This window comes from Rutidosis leptorrhynchoides, chromosome 1, assembly GCF_046630445.1.
Source record: "Rutidosis leptorrhynchoides isolate AG116_Rl617_1_P2 chromosome 1, CSIRO_AGI_Rlap_v1, whole genome shotgun sequence".
NCBI lineage: Eukaryota > Viridiplantae > Streptophyta > Magnoliopsida > Asterales > Asteraceae > Rutidosis > Rutidosis leptorrhynchoides.
In genome coordinates, this window is record NC_092333.1 from 447,660,620 (window position 1) to 447,679,436 (window position 18,817).

At 31.9% G+C, this 18,817-nt stretch overlaps 1 non-coding gene across 1 annotated transcript; it reads right to left on the reverse strand.

Moving 5' to 3' along the window:
* Nucleotides 1-15,778: 15,778 nt before the first annotated feature.
* LOC139887175 (small nucleolar RNA R71) lies at nt 15,779-15,885 on the reverse strand. Its single transcript, XR_011773016.1, has one exon. It is a non-coding gene; the product is annotated as a small nucleolar RNA R71 (small nucleolar RNA).
* Between the last annotated feature and the right edge of the window lie 2,932 nt (nt 15,886-18,817).

Consider the following 18,817-nt stretch of genomic DNA (forward strand, 5'->3'; position numbering starts at 1 on the left):
CTTGTTGGACTTTCTACCTTGTTGGACTTAAGCCCACCCTACTCTAGCTAGTGGCCCAATTAATTAGCCCACTTATTAATTACTAGTGACCCATTAATATATAAGACAATTACCCATTTAATTAGAGGGAACATGCTAGCAAAAATGTCAAGTATTATCCATAATGTTACATGGGATCCTAGCGTAAGTACCTACTTTAGACAACCATTAACCAAAAAACAACTTTGTGTCCCCCCCCCCCCCCCTACAAGACCTACGGCCACAAGCGCCTTATCCACACCAATCCTTATCCAAAATTGCCTATAAATAGTAGCCATAATCCATTCATTTAACACTTGCTCTCATTTGAATTTCACACACACTTTCTCTCTTATTTCCTTTCTAGTATTTCTTGTAAGTTTTACTTTTCTTCTTCTTTTTCCTTATTCAAATTCGTGGCTCATCATCATCATTCTTTGAAGATCAAGTTCTTTAACTTTGATCTTGATTATATCTTGTAGATTCAAGCATGAATCCTTCAAGAACATGGAAGGTTCAAGCTTTCTAGCTTTGAATCTTCACCAACTTTGTAGATCTAGATTATTTTAGCTTTAATCATGTTATTTTATTGAAAAGATTCAAACTTTTATTTGTAATCTTCATGTAACTTAAAGATCCAAGCTTTATGCTTCAAGATCTTCAAGAACAATCAAGATTCAAGCTTTCTAGCTTGAATCTCCATATCTTTTTGTTATATCTAAGTTCTCTAACTTATGATCTTGTTATTTTGTTAAAAAGATTCAAAATTGTGTTTGTTATCTTCATGTAACTTAAAGATCCAAGCTTTATGCTTCAAGATCTTCAAGAACAATAAAGGTTCAAGCTTTCTAGCTTTGCAACCTTGTAACTTGTGTGAATAGGGTCCAAGCTCTCTATCTTAGGGTTCCATCACCTCATTTGACTTAGATTATGTTCATACTTGTTTGATTGATGTAAAGTTTGTAGCTTTAGTTGTAAATGTGACTTGTAATTGTGTTAAGACTAAGGATATGATGTAACCTTGGTTCATCATCCATCTAAGACTCTTGATTGAGTTGTATCCTTACTTGGTCTTAACATATTTTGTGTTGATGGTGGAATCTTAGTCAAGGTGATGCTAACCCATTAACGAGTTGTACACTTGAAGCTACAAGCATCAAGGATGAGAACCGTGATGAGCATCAAGCATTAAGAACCCCACCGGAGCACTTACCTACTATTTTTCGTATCTGATAATACCACCTGGGCTACTGGAAAGTTGATTTTCAGTTAGTTTGTTTCGATTAGATGATTTTCCGTCTAGACCTCGTCTTAATCCGAGTTACGGTTTAGGATCTATGGCCTTCCGAAAGTCAATACTCCTTTGTAACGTTGTGCTGAAAATTCGGACCTACTTGCACTTAGACCGTTTCCACGGTCAAACTAAGACGAGTTTGAGTCTGGAAATTGGTCCGCAACTAGAGGACTCCCATACGGAGCCATGACCACTGATTTTGTGTCTTTTCGATTTACGTAGAGGTCGTAGCAGCTGATCCAATTCAGCCTATTGTTTTGACCTCTATACTTGATTAACTTACTTAGCTTTTATGATGATGAATGATGATGATGATGACGCTTAAACTTATTTTATGCACTATTAGAATTTATAAGGACAACCTACTGACCTAGTAACCTTTGATTTAGGTTGACGACCTTTCGGACCGACTTACTACTTGCCCACTTTCGTATCAACTTGTATTGCTTATTCACTGTGAGTTATAGCATCCCTTTTTACTTTAATTATTTTGGGACTGAGAATACATGCGCTTTTTACGTTTTACATACTAGGCACGAGTAATTAAACTTTATATGTGTGTGGGTTATACAACGGCATAAACATTCCCCTTAGCACGGTAACGTTTAGTCATTGGTTTTTGAACCGGTGAACGCGAATCTTAGATATGGATCCATAGGGTTTGACATCCCCACTCGGGCTAGTCGCGCTAGTATTTAATGGGTGTTTAATACTTCGTGAATATACGCACTCGCCAAGTGTACTTTCAGGGGGTTATAAACGTTAAGTCTAGTTACCGGGTGCCCACGGTTATACATATACTTTTCATACTGTTTTGTTACATTGAAATCTCGTGGCCTACCTTACGTTACTGTTACAACTTAAACTATAGATCACCAACATTCGTGTTGACTTTTAAGCGTGTATTTCTTAGGTGCCTAGAGGTTTCTTGCTTCCGCTGTTAGATTTGTCGTCTTGCTGTTAAGGACCTGCTGTATTAGTTATCCGCTGCATTACTAGAGATGTCTCATTCATGGAACTTTTCTTTTGCATTCGTAGTTTATGTTTATTTCAAACAATGGCTTTGTAACGAATTTAGGGTCAAATACTTATGTTTATTCTCCTATTCATAGGATGCACGTTATCTTTTGTTAAACGCTATCTTTTTATGAATGCAAACTAGTTTTCAAACAGCATATAGTGTTTGACCGTGTGAAGATCCTGTTGTTGAAGAATCGTACACGATGGTTTTGTACGGGGCGTCACACTATCTTTATGGAACTAAAAGTACTATCTTCACCGACCACAAAAGCCTCTAACACATATTCGATCAGAAACAACTGAACATGAGACAGCGACGATGGATCGACACACTGAACGACTATGATTGTGAACTTTGTTACCATCCTGGCAAGGCAAATGTTGTAGCCGACGCTTTGAGCCGAAAGGAGAGGATGGCACCTCTTCGTGTTCGGGCCCTGAACATCACCATTCAATCAAATCTCAATAGCCAAATCTGAGTAGCCCAAGATGAGGCTCTCAAGGAGGAGAATATTTCTCATGAACACTTGAACATTCTCGTCTCTCGATTCGAGGTTAAGGAGACTGGACTCCGATACTTCTCCGGAAGAATTTGGGTGCCTAGTTATGGGGATTTACGAAGCCTCATTCTAGACGAAGCCCACAAGTCAAGATATTCGATTCATCCCGGAGCCGGTAAAATGTACCACGATCTCAAGGAACAGTATTGGTGGCCAAATCTTAAGAAGGATGTTGCAACTTATGTTGGGAAGTGTTTGACTTGTTCAAAGGTTAAGGCCAAACATCAAAGGCCATCTGGGTTACTTCAGCAACCAGAAATCCCGCAATGGAAGTGGGAAAGGATAACGATGGACTTCATCACAAAACTACCAAAGACTGTGGGCAGATACGATACCATCTGGGTTATCATTGACCGTCTTACCAAATCTGCACACTTCTTATCCATGAAAGGAATGGATACGATGGAAAAACTCGCTCAACTATACATAAGGGAACTTGTATCTCGTCATGGTGTGCCCTTATCGATCATTTCAGACCGAGATGCTCGTTTTGCTTCTAGATTTTGGAATTCCTTGCAAGAAGCCTTGGGGACTCGTCTCGTCATGAGTACTGCATATCACCCACAGACCAACGGACAAAGTGAACGCACAATACAGACTTTGGAAGACATGTTGCGTGCTTGTGTCATTGATTTCGAAAAGGCTTGGGAAAGGCATTTGCCGCTAGCCGAATTCTCTTACAACAACAGTTATCATTCGAGTATTAATGCCGCACCTTTCAAAGCGTTGTATGGCCGCAAATGCCGTTCTCCTATTTGTTGGGCCGAAGTAGGCGAAAAGCAAATCACCGGACCCGAACTCGTCCATGAAACAACTGAGAAGATTATCCAAATTCAAGCGAGACTCAAGATGGCCCGTGATCGCCAAAAGAGTTATGCCGACCTTAAACGTAAAGACTTCGAATTCAACGTGGGTGACCGTGTAATGTTGAAGGTCGCACCTTGGAAAGGTGTGATTCGTTTGGGAAAATGTGGGAAGCTCAATCCACGATACATTGATCCTTTCGAAATCTTGGAGCGTGCTGGACCAGTTGTTTACCGTCTGGATCTTCCAACTCAATTGAGCTCAGTTCATCCTACCTTCCACGTATCGAATTTGAAGAAATGTCTTTCTGAACCGGAACTTGTCATACCACTGGAAGAACTTAAGATTGATGACAAACTCCACTTCGTGGAAGAACCTGTCGAAATTATGGACCGCGAGGTCAAAACTTTGAAACACAACAAGATTCCGATCGTCCGAGTCCGATGGAATGCCAAACGAGAACCCGAGTTTACCTGAGAACGAGAGGATCAAATGATGCAGAAGTATCCTCACCTTTTTCCAACTCCTCCATCTACCTTAGCTTAAAATTTCGGGACGAAATTTTCTTTAACAGGTGGGTAATGTAATGACCCTGAATTTTCCAACTATATTATTAATATTCATTATTAATACTTTCGTGTTAATAAATGTATTCTTATACATTTTCCTTGTCACCGTAATTGACTTTTCATGTCCCGACTCGTCTTTTCGACACGTGCTTTTCACGAATAATATTTCGAATATTATTTACTTTCATAATTAATTATTATTAATTATTTCTAATTAACTAATGTAAGTAGTTAATTACTTGGGCTTGTTACTAATTTGTTACATACTTATACATGGGCTTTTGTTATTGGACTTGGACTATCAAGCCCACCTTACATTTCTTAATGGACTAGTTAGTGAGCCCATCATATTACTAGTGATTTATTAAGGTTAAACATAGATTAATTAAGTGTTGGAGACAAGAATGTCTCAAGCATGCATGCACCACTTTCCATGCATTTAACTTTATACCTCTTCCTAGCATTTACCACCTTCCCACACATGAAATAACAAAGTTGACTTCCCTTTTTGGACCCTAAGGCCGACGGCTTTGAGCAAGGGGGAGGGAGTTCCATTTCCTTTTTTTTTTGTTACGTGTATGATAGTTTAAACCTCATTCCACACACATCATACTTACACTTTCTTTTCTCTCAACTTTTTCTCTCTAAATTGTAAGTAACAACTTTATTTTTCTTTCTTCTTTTTCCTTTAAAAATCACCAAGTATCATCATCAATTTACTTGTTTGTGTTTGTTGTTAAAGATCAAGCTTTATAGTTTGTATCTTCATGAATCTTGCTTCTTCCATCCTTTGTTTGATGAGGAACCAAGAATAAGGATATAAGCTTGTTAGCTTATGGTTCTACACTTGAAATATTATAAAGATCTAAAGTTCATAAGCTTTAAGATCTTACTTGTGTTCATGTTTTGTAAACCTAAGGTTTATTTTCTTAAGATCCAAGTTTTGGCTTGAATCTTCTTAAGTATGAAACAAACATGAACTTATTAATTGTAACTTTAGTTTATTTCTTTCTTTTCTAAGTATTTCAATTCGTGATTGTATAATATTGGTCAAGTATTACTAGTTAAACTTGATCTCATTTTTCTTGAAACTAAAGTTTAAACTTTGTAAGTTCAAGAACATGGAAGTTTAACTTTCTAGTTATAACTTCATACACTTACGTTGGATCTAAGTTTCTCTAGCTTATGGTCTTCCAATTTTGTCTAAAACAAAAGCTCATAAGCTTATATACATTCTACAAGAGTAAAATCTAAGTTTCATAACTTATGGTTTTATTAAAGTAAAGATCCAAGTTCTATAACTTAGGGTTTAAGATCTAACTAAGATCTAAGATCTACAACTTAATATCTTGTTTGTTTAGTTTACATTCAAGTTTATAGCTTAATATTACTATTAGAACTCATGTATGTGTCGGATCTAAGATCTTGATGTAACTTTGGTTCATCAACCTTCTTACAACCCTTAAATGAGTTGTGCTACATATCTTAGACATACACTAGTGTCATGATGGTCAAAACTTGGTAAATATGATGCAAACACATCAACGAGTTGTACACTTGAAGCTACAAGCATCAAGGATGAGAACCGTGATGAACGTCAAGCACCAAGAACCCACCAGAGCACTTTGTTTACTGTTTTCGAGTTTTGATCAGTCACCTGGGCTACTGGAAAAGTTTATTTCCAGATTTTTTGGTTCAATTAGATGATTTTCATTTAGGACTCGTCTTAATCCGATTTACGGGTTAGGATTTATAGCCTTCCGAAAGTCACTACACCTTTATAACGTTGTGCTGAAATTTCTGACCTACTCGCACTTAAACAATCGCCAAGGTGAAATGAAGACGAGTTTGGTTCTGAAAATTGGTCAGTGGTTGGAGGACTCACATACGGATCCATACCCACTGACTACGAGTCTTTTCAATTGGCATAGAGGTCGTAGCAGCTGAACGAAGTCAGCCTTTATTTCGATCTCTATTCTTGATTGAAAACTTACTTTACTTTTTACTTATGTTGTTGATGATGATGATACTTAAGACCTAATTTACATACTTTTAAACCTTTGGGAACGATTTACTGACTTAGTAACTTTAGACTTAGGTTGAGGACCTTTTGGACCAACTACTTGCTTACTTATCTCGTACCGACTTTACTACTTTTCACTATGAGTTATAGCATCCCTTTTTACTTTAACTATTTTGGGAACTGAGAATACATGCGTTTTTTTACCTTTTACATACTAGGCACGAGTACTTAAACTTTATATATGTGTGGGTGAAATAATGGCATAAACTTTCCCCTTAGCTCGGTAACGTTTAGTCATTGGTTTTTGAACCGGTGAACGCGAATCTTAGATATGGATCCATAGGGTTTGACATCCCCACTCGGGCTAGTAGCGCTAGCATTTAACGGGTGTTTAATACTTCGTAAGCTTACACACTCGCCAAGTGTACTTTTAGGGGGTGATATTACGTTAAGTTAGTTACCAAGTGCCCACGGTTGAACATATACTTTTCATACTGTTTTGAAATACGAAATCTCGTGGCCTACCTTACATTACTTTTACATTTAAACTATAGCTCACCAACATTCGTATTGACATTTTTAAGCATGTTTTCTCAGGTGCTTAAAGGTTTGATGCTTCCGCTGTACTAGTCTTGCTGTGTAGACTCCCGCTGCTTTTGTTAGAGATGTCTCTGCATGAAACGTTTACCTTGCATTAACATACTATGTTACTTTTGAAACAATGAATTTATAATGACCTTCGGGTCTCGTACTTATGTTAATTGCTTCTATTCGTAGAAGCCTACTATTGTTTGTAAAACTTTTGATGTTGGTTATGACGTCACCCTTTCTTATGAATGCAAACTTATTTTAAAACAGCATATAGTGTTTGACCTTGTAATGATCCTGTTGTTGATGGTCCGTACACGTTAATTTTGTACGGGGCATGACAGTATCCATTTCATAAAACAGTTATAAAATATTGCATGTATTCTCAGCCCAAAAATGTAAGGAGTAAAAGGGATCAAATGAAATTCACAATACTGTATTTCGTAGCATTAATGCAAATGACGGCACTGAACAAGTGCAGGGTTGGCCTCGAATTCAAGAACCTAAATTAAGTATATATATTTAAATGTTGATCAATATCTGCCTAACAATTTAGGTCAAGTCATAGTGTATCACAATCCTAAAGCTCGAGATCGATATGCAAAAGTCAACAAAAGTCAATTTGACCCAAAATGATTTACAAGATCCATACATGTTTAATATGAAACTTAAATAGTCATTTTATATATTTAAATATATTTATCAGATTTTATTAGAGTAGATATTTTATTAATAAATAAAAATTTATATTAAAATTCATATTAAAAATTTATATATGATAAGAATATAGTTTTATATATCTTAAGTAATATAATTTAATAAATTCACTTAATATTATAAAAATATTGTAGTATGTATTATTAATGTAATTATATTACGTGTGGTAAAAACATCTTTGTATCGCATATTTATTTGATAAAATAATATTGATAATAATAAGTATAAGTATAAGTTGTATTATTTTGTAATAATAATAATATTTTATAAAAATAATAATTCAATTCAAAATGATAATTTTTAATAATAAGAATACTAAAATGATAATAATAATGATATTTTATACTAACAATAATATTCTTATTAAAAATGATAATTTTAATAAAAATGATAGTTTTAATATTAATGATACTTTTAATGATAATAATAATAATAATAATAATAATAATAATAATAATAATAATAATAATAATAATAATAATAATAATAATAATAATAATAATAATAATAATAATAATAATAATAATAATAATGATAATGATAAAAATAATGAAAACAATATTTTTTTATCTGAATCGATATCTTACAATACTTTAATTTCATCATGATATTTATACTCATTATTTCCTAATCAATTTGTTTAATAGCTTTTAATCGTGTTTTATATTGCATTCAAAATAATGATAATAATAGTAATTATAATAATTAGGTGATACTAATATTAATTTTACTGATAGTGATACAAATACTAATAAATATTATGATAATATTAATGATAATAATAATAATAATAATAATAATAATAATAATAATAATAATAATAATAATAATAATAATAATAATAATAATAATAATAATAATAATATTATTAATAATATTAATAATAACCTTAACGATAATAACGATAGTAATAATAATAACAATAACAATTTTTAATGGTAATACATTTATTAATAACGAATATGATAATAATAATAATAATAATAATAATAATAATAATAATAATAATAATAATAATAATAATAATAATAATAATAATAATAATAATTATTATTATTATTATTATTATTATTATTATTATTATTATTATTATTATTATTATTATTATTATTATTATTATTATTATTATTATTATTAGATAATAATAATAATAACGACGATAATAACGATGATAGTAATAATAATAATCATTTTAATAACAATACTAAAATTCAGTTGGCCGTATCTTTTAATATGTTCATCGAAACAATACTTTTCCTAAATGAAAAGTTATTAATTTTTCGCCAGCTTTCCAACGACATGCATATCATATACCTTATCTCAGTAGCATATATATATTAAATTCATCATTTATCATAAACTATTTAACGACAAAATTAAACATACAAGCATGCATAATCATATATACTCGAACACTAGTCAGGGATACACTATTAATATATAAAAGTTAAGTTATGAGTGCGCACGTATCAATATTGAGATTCAATATTGTAGGAAAGTACGTAGACGCAACGGAGATGAAAAACACTAGGTTTGACTCACGAGCATACCCACGAATAATACACATCACCTCCATAGCTATAAAGCATAATTTCCTTAGCTCTATCCCACTTTATAAACTCGTCTTGAAATAACCCGCTCATAACCTCGTCGTAGTATTTTATGTATAATACTAGTAATATTGCTCCTAATAATACTAATACTAATAATAATAAGATTAATATTAATAATCTTAATATTAATAATAATAATAATAATAATAATAATAATAATAATAATATAATTATAATATATATAAATATAGAGAGCAGAGATAGATATAGGTAAATTTGTGTGCTGTAAACCGAATTCGAGCATATTTATAGAAGTGTTTGGTCCAAGCTTACCATGCGATCGCATGGGGTTGTGAGGGAGTCCTCATGCGATCGCATGAGGTCCATTTCCAGCACACATTCGACCAACGAGAGCTGCCGACACTTAGTTTAATTATTATTATTATATATATTTATATATCTAATCTATTTAATTAATTATATATTATATTATATTTACATGCAAAGTGGACTTGTAATTTTTGATCCGATGACTCGTACGTTGTCGCTCAACTAACGTCCCGGTTCTGGTTTTTCGAACATCCTTTCGTATGCTTAGAAAACTTGTACTTTACATTTTGCGATACGTACCTTTATCAATAATTAGACTTAAATCATCGATAAACTATTTTACTCGAAGTGTAATTTAATCAATTAAGTGTTTTGGTCATTTGCTTCTATAAATCATTTTCTCGATATTTATAAAAATATAATAATTAATATTATTTAAAATCTTTATTATAAGAAGGATAAATATAATCAATTAATTATATAACTAAATAAATATTATATTTTTGTCACATATAGAGTATATATATTTTCGTATAACAATATATATACTCGAAATATTTATTTATCGATATAATCCATAGTTTTTCAAGGCTAATTATATTTAAAGTTTATAAAAATATAAATTCTAAATCTTTTAAATAATAGAAAATATTATATCAAGTAACGTTTACACTTTAAAACTATAGTTCATTTATGTACTAGCGTTATTTTAACTTCTCAAACGTTCTAATTAACTTACTTAACTATCAATCGAATAAATGAATGCTACTATCGTTTACTAACTAATTTGAAATCATATATATTTTCAATATTCATAAACATGTTTTAAATACACGTTGCGAGTTATTTATATATTTAATTCTAATAATTAATATCCTATGGTATATATTCAAATTATGTTATTTAAACAAAACATTTTAATAATCAAATTCTATTGAATCGAAAAGCATTTCCGCACGTTTAAAAATAGATCAACCGAATATTATGAAATTCAATTCTCCACTAACTTTTTTCTAACCTTCGTTAATTGACACATTTGTTCTTACATGTAAATCACTTTATAATTTTCCGAATATTGTTAAAAACGAACGATTTCTCAAATCAACGTGGACCTCACAACAAAGACTCATAATCATACAATGTATCTGATAAATCAATCATTTGATATTATCTTCTAATTCCACCGATAAACATATTGAAACAAATATGTTCATGTAAAGTATTATACGTTTAATACTTTGTTAATATTCTCAAGTTATAATATATATATATATATATATATATATATATATATATATATATATATATATATATATATATATATATATATATATATATATATATATATATATATATATAATCATATTCATTTATATAATGGTTCGTGAATCGTCAAAATTTGGTCGAGGTTAAATGAATGTATAAACACAGTTTAAAATCCTTGAGATTCAACTTAACAAACTTTGGTTATCGTATCGAAATAATATAAAGATAAAGTTAAAATTTGGTCAGAAATTTCCGGGTTGTCACATGTTTAGATTAGTTAGTTTTTAAGAGACCCTTTTGACTGAGACTAGCTTTGTCAGAAGTTACTAGTTAACCGTAGTTAGGTTAGATAATATTTGAAAGGACCCGTCCTAATCCATCCGGACGAAGTCCATATCGATTATAAACGATTCACAACAGTTGATTACATCGCGAGGTACTTGACCTCTATATGATACATTTTACAAACATTGCATTCATTTTTGAAAAGACAATCTTTCATTACATTGAAAGTTGACGGCATGCATACCATTTCATAATATATCTAACTATAATTAACTTAATAATAATCTTGATGAACTCGACGACTCGAATGCAACGTCTTTTGAAATATGTCATGAATGACTCCAAGTAATATCCTTAAAATGAGCAAATGCACAGCAGAAGATTTCTTTCATACCTGAGAATAAACATGCTTTCAAGTGTCAACCAAAAGGTTGGTGAGTTCATTAGTTTAGCATAAATAATCATTTTATAATTTTAATAGACCACAAGATTTCATATTTCCATTTCTCATAAACATACGTCCCATGCATAGAGACAAAAATCATTCATATGGATTGAACACCTGGTAACCGACCTTAACAAGATGCATATAGAATGTCCCCATCATTCCGGGATCCTCCATCGGACATGATATAAATTTCGAAGTACTAAAGCATCCGGTACTTTGGATGGGGTTTGTTAGGCCCAATAGATCTATCTTTAGGATTCGCGTCAATTAGGGTGTCTGTTCCCTAATTCTTAGATTACCAGACTAAATAGGGGCATATTCGATTTAATAATTCAGCCATAGAATGTAGTTTTAAGTACTTGTGTCTATTTCGTCAAACATTTATAAAGCAGCGCATGTATTCTCAGTCCCAAAAATATAATGAGTAAAAAGGGAGCAAATGAAACTCACCTAATGTATTTTGTAGTAAAAATACATAGAACGACATTGAACAAGTATAGGGTTGGCCTCGGATTCATGAACCTATATTATTTGTATATATATTAATATTCATATTTGTAATTGATCACATAAATATATAGATGTATTAGTTATATCATTTTTAGGTTAATAATATATATATGTTTTATATGTTCATTTGTATATAAAGTATTAAACTTTGTTATGTTATGTGTGTAAAATATATATATATATTTATATATGTACTTCATTTGTTTAACGAAACAGTAGCTCTAATTATATTAAATTATTATTAGTAAAAATAATGGTAATAACATTAATAATGTACTTGTGTTAATAATAGCTCTATTAGTGATAATAACAATGATATTAATAATAATACTTGTAAAAATATTAATTTTACTGTTTATGATAGTTATGATATTAATGAATTAATAATAATAATAATAATAATAATAATAATAATAATAAGAATAACTTTATTAAAATGATAATATTAGTAAAATAAGGATATTGTTAATAATGATACATTTGTTTAATAATAATAATAATAATAATAATAATAATAATAATAATAATAATAATAATAATAATAATAATAATACTAATAGTTACAAAAGTGATACTAATATTAATTTTAATGAAAATAATGATTAATTCGTATTATTTTTATAATAATAATAATAATAATAATAATAATAATAATAATAATAATAATAATAATAATATTAATAACAATAATGATAAGTGTAATAATAATACTAATAATAATAATAATCTTAATCATGATCATAATGATATTAATACTACTAATAATGATCATGATATTACTAATACCTTGTAATAATAATAATTGATAATTATTACTTATATTAATAAGATTAATGACAATAATAATTGTAGTACTAATATTAATAGCAATAACAATAATAATCATAACAATAATAATAATAATAATAATAATAATAATAATAATATTAATAAGTAATAAGTAATAATAATAATACTAATAATAATAATAATAATAATAATAATAATAATAATAATAATAATAATAATAATAATAATAATAATAATAATAATAATAATAATAATAATAATAAGTGAATAAGTAAAGACTACCTTAAAAGAAGGATTTTCCAAAAAAAAAATAGCCCATGCCCGGGCTCGAACCTTCGACCTCCCGCTCATGTAACACACAGTCTAACCACTCGTCTACTTCTATTTTATCTGAATCATTCCGAACCCAGTTATATTTATATCGAGATATCTTGTTATCTTCTACCCTAACAAATCGATTCCAGCTAACCACTCAAACATACAGCAACATAGATCGGGTCTTGGGCCCAACAACATGCACGAAACACGGCCCAACAGAAAGATGTAATCCTTGGCCCAACAACTTAATGGATCTTGGCCCAACAGAAAGGTTATGTCCTGTTTGGTTTCTCACTCGAAAAGCAAAAAAAAATACGGAGTAATAGCTGGATATTAACATCGTGTACCGGTTGTCATATATGTATATCTATCTCTATATGGCTGTCGGCCATAAGCAATCTAAACAGCCCCACATCATGATCCATTTGTAATTTAAATTTAAGAAAGTTTGTTTATTGAATCCATGCAATACAGCAAAGCAACCCTACCAAATAAATAAATGGATCTTTGATCTCGTTGTCGGCCAGAAATAAAAAGAAAAACGTGTAGCCATAAAATCATATTACTTTCATCATCATCTTTTTGTATCTTCATTATTTAAACAGAAGATAAAAGTAGTTGTGGTGGTTCCATTACAACAATAGTATCATCATGCATCATTCTCTTCACTGTTGTAGAACCAAAAAAGAAACAGGAAATAGTGGTTTACGGTGATGGTTGAAAGTGGTTGAAGGGTGGCTCAATGGTGAATAAAAGAGGCAAGGTGATAGCCTGCTCAGACGAAAGGAAATTAAAATACAGTAGGGGTGTTGGTTTGTGGGCTGCTTGATCGAAAACAGAAAAGAAACAAAGAAGGAGAACGTGGTAGTCGTTTGAAATTGGTGATGATGGAGGTTATGGTGTTCATCAAGGTGGTTAGTGGTAGTCGATGAGAATGAGTCTTGGGAGTCGGTTGTGGTTTTTATTTGGAGCAAAACAGAAGTATAACAGAAGTATACAGCAGTAGCTGTAGCGATGAAGCAGGTGGGTTTATGGTGGTGTTTTAATGGGTTTGTGATGGGAGCAACAGTATTTCGTCAATCATGTCTTCAGTTTGTTGCAAGTTGATTACGATCAAACATAAACGAATAAGGATATGAATGTTTATGGATATATATTACACATGATAGTTTGGAGTAGAGATAGAAGAGGGTGGTTAATTATACTCTTACGTTGTGATCGAAGTTCAAATAGAAAAAGAAAAGAATTTTACAACAACTTGTTCTCGGGTTAATGAAGTCGTATGGTGGTGGTTCAATGGAATGGAGAGTTCAAATGAGTTCATCAATTATGAAAGAATCTTTGTTATGAAGAGAATTGTTGTCGACAGATAGAATCAATCCAAGAAGAAAAAGATAAAAAGAAGAAAGGAATTGCTAACTGAATGGTACGATCGATTTGATGTTCAACTATTTCAGGGACATGAAAACAAAATCTGATACAGATGATAGAAACGTGGAACTGATTTGATTCTATGTTAATCTGTAATTAATCTAAATTTAATAATTATATTGTTAATACACAAATTACTGATTTTGTATATTGTATTCTGCATAATATATATGTACATTTATATTCTACTTCCAATTAAACTTAATATATATATATATATATATATATATATATATATATATTATTCAAATTTCTATATATAATTATATTTTGCATATCCAGATTCATTACTTAGTTAGATGTATCAATTATATATATCAAAACAATTTAAATTCAAAGTATTACATTATACAATTTATACTTTGTTAATCATTGACAAATTATGTTCGAAATCAATTAATAACAAGTTTTAGTTATTTTAAAATTATCTTTCTTGATAACTAAATCACATATCAGTTTCCTAATATATTTATTTTACAATTTCTAATTATTATATATACTTTCATTATATTATATAATATGTACACATTTATTTACATACAATTGTTCGTGAATCGTCGGGCACAGTCTAAAGATCAAAATGAATATATGAAACAGTTCAAACTTTTTGAGACTCAACCTTATAGACTTTGCTTATCGCGTCAAAATCATATAAAGATTAGGTTTAAATTTGGTCGGAAATTCCCGGGTCATCACAATATTAGCTTAATTTAGATTAATTAAAACGTTTTAAATGGACTTCCTTATTAGTGAACCTTTAGGATGGTTTAACCTACTTAGACCGCTAAGAATTCTTCCGACACATCCTTTCTTCTATACAATATCATACATTGTACCCATCCAAAGCGATCCACACTTTCCTGTCGATAGTTCGACGATGGCCGCACGCATCACTCTCGCTGACATCACCAAACCCTCATTAGAAGGACGAGGAGGACCGATACTCTATCCAGAGGTTAACGGAGCGTCTTTTGTGCTTAAGCATAGCATCATACAACTCATTCAGAACCATTGCCAATTCCACGGCTTACCAATTGACGATCCAAACTCTCACTTAGATAGATTCCTCTCCTTATCTAACTCATATAAGTAAAACGGGGTTGAACAAGATGTAGTTCATCTGTATCTATTCCCCTATTCCTTAGCTCTTCATGCAAAAACCTGGTTCGAGAGGTTGGAACCCAACTCTATCACCTCATGGGACGAAATGGCAACAACTTTCTTAATCAAGTACTTTTCCCCATCAAAACAAATCAGACTTAGGAATGATATCGTAAACTTTCAACAAGCTTCCGATGAATCACTCTACAATGCATGGGAAATATTCAAACATTTGCTTTGAAGATGCCCGAACCACCGTCTTGAGAGCTCTGATCAGATTTTGACCTTCTACAAAGGTCTGAATCAGAACAACAAGTCTACTCTTGATGCTGTTTCTCAGGGTAACTTCATGAACTTCGTTGCTGACGAGGCCTGGAGATTGATCGAGGAAATGACTATGCACCATCACTACTGGGACACAGAAGAGCATATTTCATCAGCAATATCGCTTTCCGCCTCCGATCATATCGAAAATAAAACCATCACTCAAATACATAATGACATACACATCATGGAGTGATGAGGACCCCTTTGACCAACCCGCACAAATCAATGAGGTAAAAGAAGTTGATAGCTTTGTTATATCTCAAGCTAAACGAAGCATTCACTTTAAAACATCTTCACCTCTCATTGGGCATACCTTATTCTATGTCTACATCAATCTCATCGGTATGTTGAATATTGATGCCTGTGGTGGAGACACTTTGAATAATGATGAAATGACAAGAAACCCGTTGATTATTTCCTTGCAAGTTATTGGTGGATGTTGTATGGAGGATGAGAACGCCCTAATGAGCTCGAGTACACTTCAAGAAGACCGATTAGAATCCAGCGGAAGATGGTTATGACTCAGTCTACCTTCAGATCCTCAGCTCACAACCGCACCCAAGGGGAGTAACTCGTTTCTTTCTCTTCATTTGTTTATTTTGCTTCGTTATATCCTTAAACTATACCCTATCATAAGCTTATCACTAATTGTGGGATTCCAACCCAATATTGAGCTTAGATACATTTTCTGACATGTTCAAACTCTAAGTGTGGGATTTTAGGTCCCTAAAATCTAAGAATGAACATTAGGGACAATGTTCCTCTAAGTGTGGGATAGCGGTGTAGTACACCGTAATTAACTAAGGGATGCTTGAAAAATGTTCTTAACTTAAAATATTACTAAGATTTTCGAGTATACCTACTATTTAGATTCTTTGCCCTCAACGTAAATTTTTCAAAAATTTTGACTAAATGATACTTTCTGAAAAAGTACTTTTGAAAATCAAGCGTGTTTGTTCTAAAAATAAGACAAATGAGGACAGAAATCTTCTTAAGGATGAACCGATTCTCTAAAAGAGCATTGCATGACTAGGCATTATCGACCCAATATAATTGCTCTGAGGCACCCCAAAAAATGGCCTAATAAGCATTCATTTTTAATGCTTCACTATCTTTTCTGTTGAGAGTGCCGATGTTAGCATTTAGATTTAGAACTTGACCTTGACATACATTTCGAGGCCAATGGTTAGTAAGCGCCATACATGGTGTAGGTACGATACTCCTTCCGAAATCATTCTGAATAGAGAAGACAAAAACCATCCGTTTTCGTTTCCACTCCACGCATTTAAACTGATCAACTCACGCCAAAGAGTTGATGAATCAGAAAATACTCACCCCCAAATTCACTATCAAATACGTTACCCTTCCACCCTATTTCCTTTCTTATTTCTAAAATTTAGAAATTCAAAGAGATAGATCGATCAGGTTTACTTCAAACACTTGTCGAAAAATTCCGAAATTCCAGATTGTTTTTGATAGGTCATAAAAGACCTATTTCTGGTGAAATAAGTTTCTCTCTGGGCACAAGAAGAAATAGACAAAGTTATGAAGATGGGATATGCAAAAAAAAATAAAAATAAAAATAAAATTTTGAGCAAAGTCTCTAAAATAAAGAAGAGAAAAGTCTTCAAATAAAAGCATATATTCCCCAAGAAAATGAAGATTGTGACACAGGAGGATTACAGAAAAGGAGCAAAGTCTTCGCTAAAAATCAGCACCCTCTAAAGGAACTCTTCAACAAAAAATAGAGTACCATCTTTCCTAGAAAAAGTATATCCTCATTGAAACCAAAATCTATCGAAACTCTCTAAATTTAAATGATTCGAAATCACCCTTTTTGCCATATCAAAACCTTCACTTTTCTCCGCAAATCAACCTTTAAACCCGCTCTTCCTCTTGAAAGAATGATTAGGAAGAAGATCAGTGCCGTCCTTATGTAACCGGTGGAGATTTGATTCTTGGTGAAACCTATGACAATACTTGCAACATGACTGGCTATGAGCGAATTCATTTCATAGATTGATAGGGAACCCTAAAAAACTTGAGTGATTTGAGTGACCCGTGTAAGGAAGCCAAAGTCACGTAACCTCCCCTCATGTTTGCAGAGATAGTTTCTACCCCTTTTAGAAGACGGTTTATCTGATTTTGCTCTTATAATAAATAACAAGCCACTTGAATAATAGAATGAGAACCTCATAAGCACCCTTGAACTCAAAATAAAATAAAGGTTTGCTTAAGGACAAGCAAAGTCTAAGTGTGGGATATTTGATATCGGCCAAAAAGTCACGTTTTTACCCCCGATATTGACTCCTAAAACCATTAAGTTCCAAACTTTATCACTAAAATAATCATTTTGTTGGTTAATTTGGTAGATTTAGTCATTACAAAGGCTATGTTTCAAGAATCACTAAGAACGGATAAGAAACGAGGAAAAACGAGCAAAACCGGATAAGACGATTAACTCGCGTTTAAATAACTTATTTTATAAGTTTTGAAAAAGTTTAATTACTTCATATCATGTTGTAGGATATTCAATTACGAACTCGTGGGAGCAAGAATCATCAAAAACGGAGCAAAAACGAAGATTCTAGAGCGAAAACGGTGAAAGATCCAGCAAATCCCTTGCCAAATGGCTTGCCATAGCCAAAAATGGCTTGCCTTGGCAAACGGGCATCTAAAACAGCCTTGGCAAACGGCTTGCCAAAACTCTTGCTAAAAGTCTTGCCAAACGGCCTGCCAGGGGTTTTTCAGCAATTTAATTACAATTTTGCCACCAAACATTTCCTATAAATGGGGGCTTCATCCCACCATTTCAACACACCATTCTTCACTTCTCTCTCTAAATATCTCTCTATATTCTCTCTCT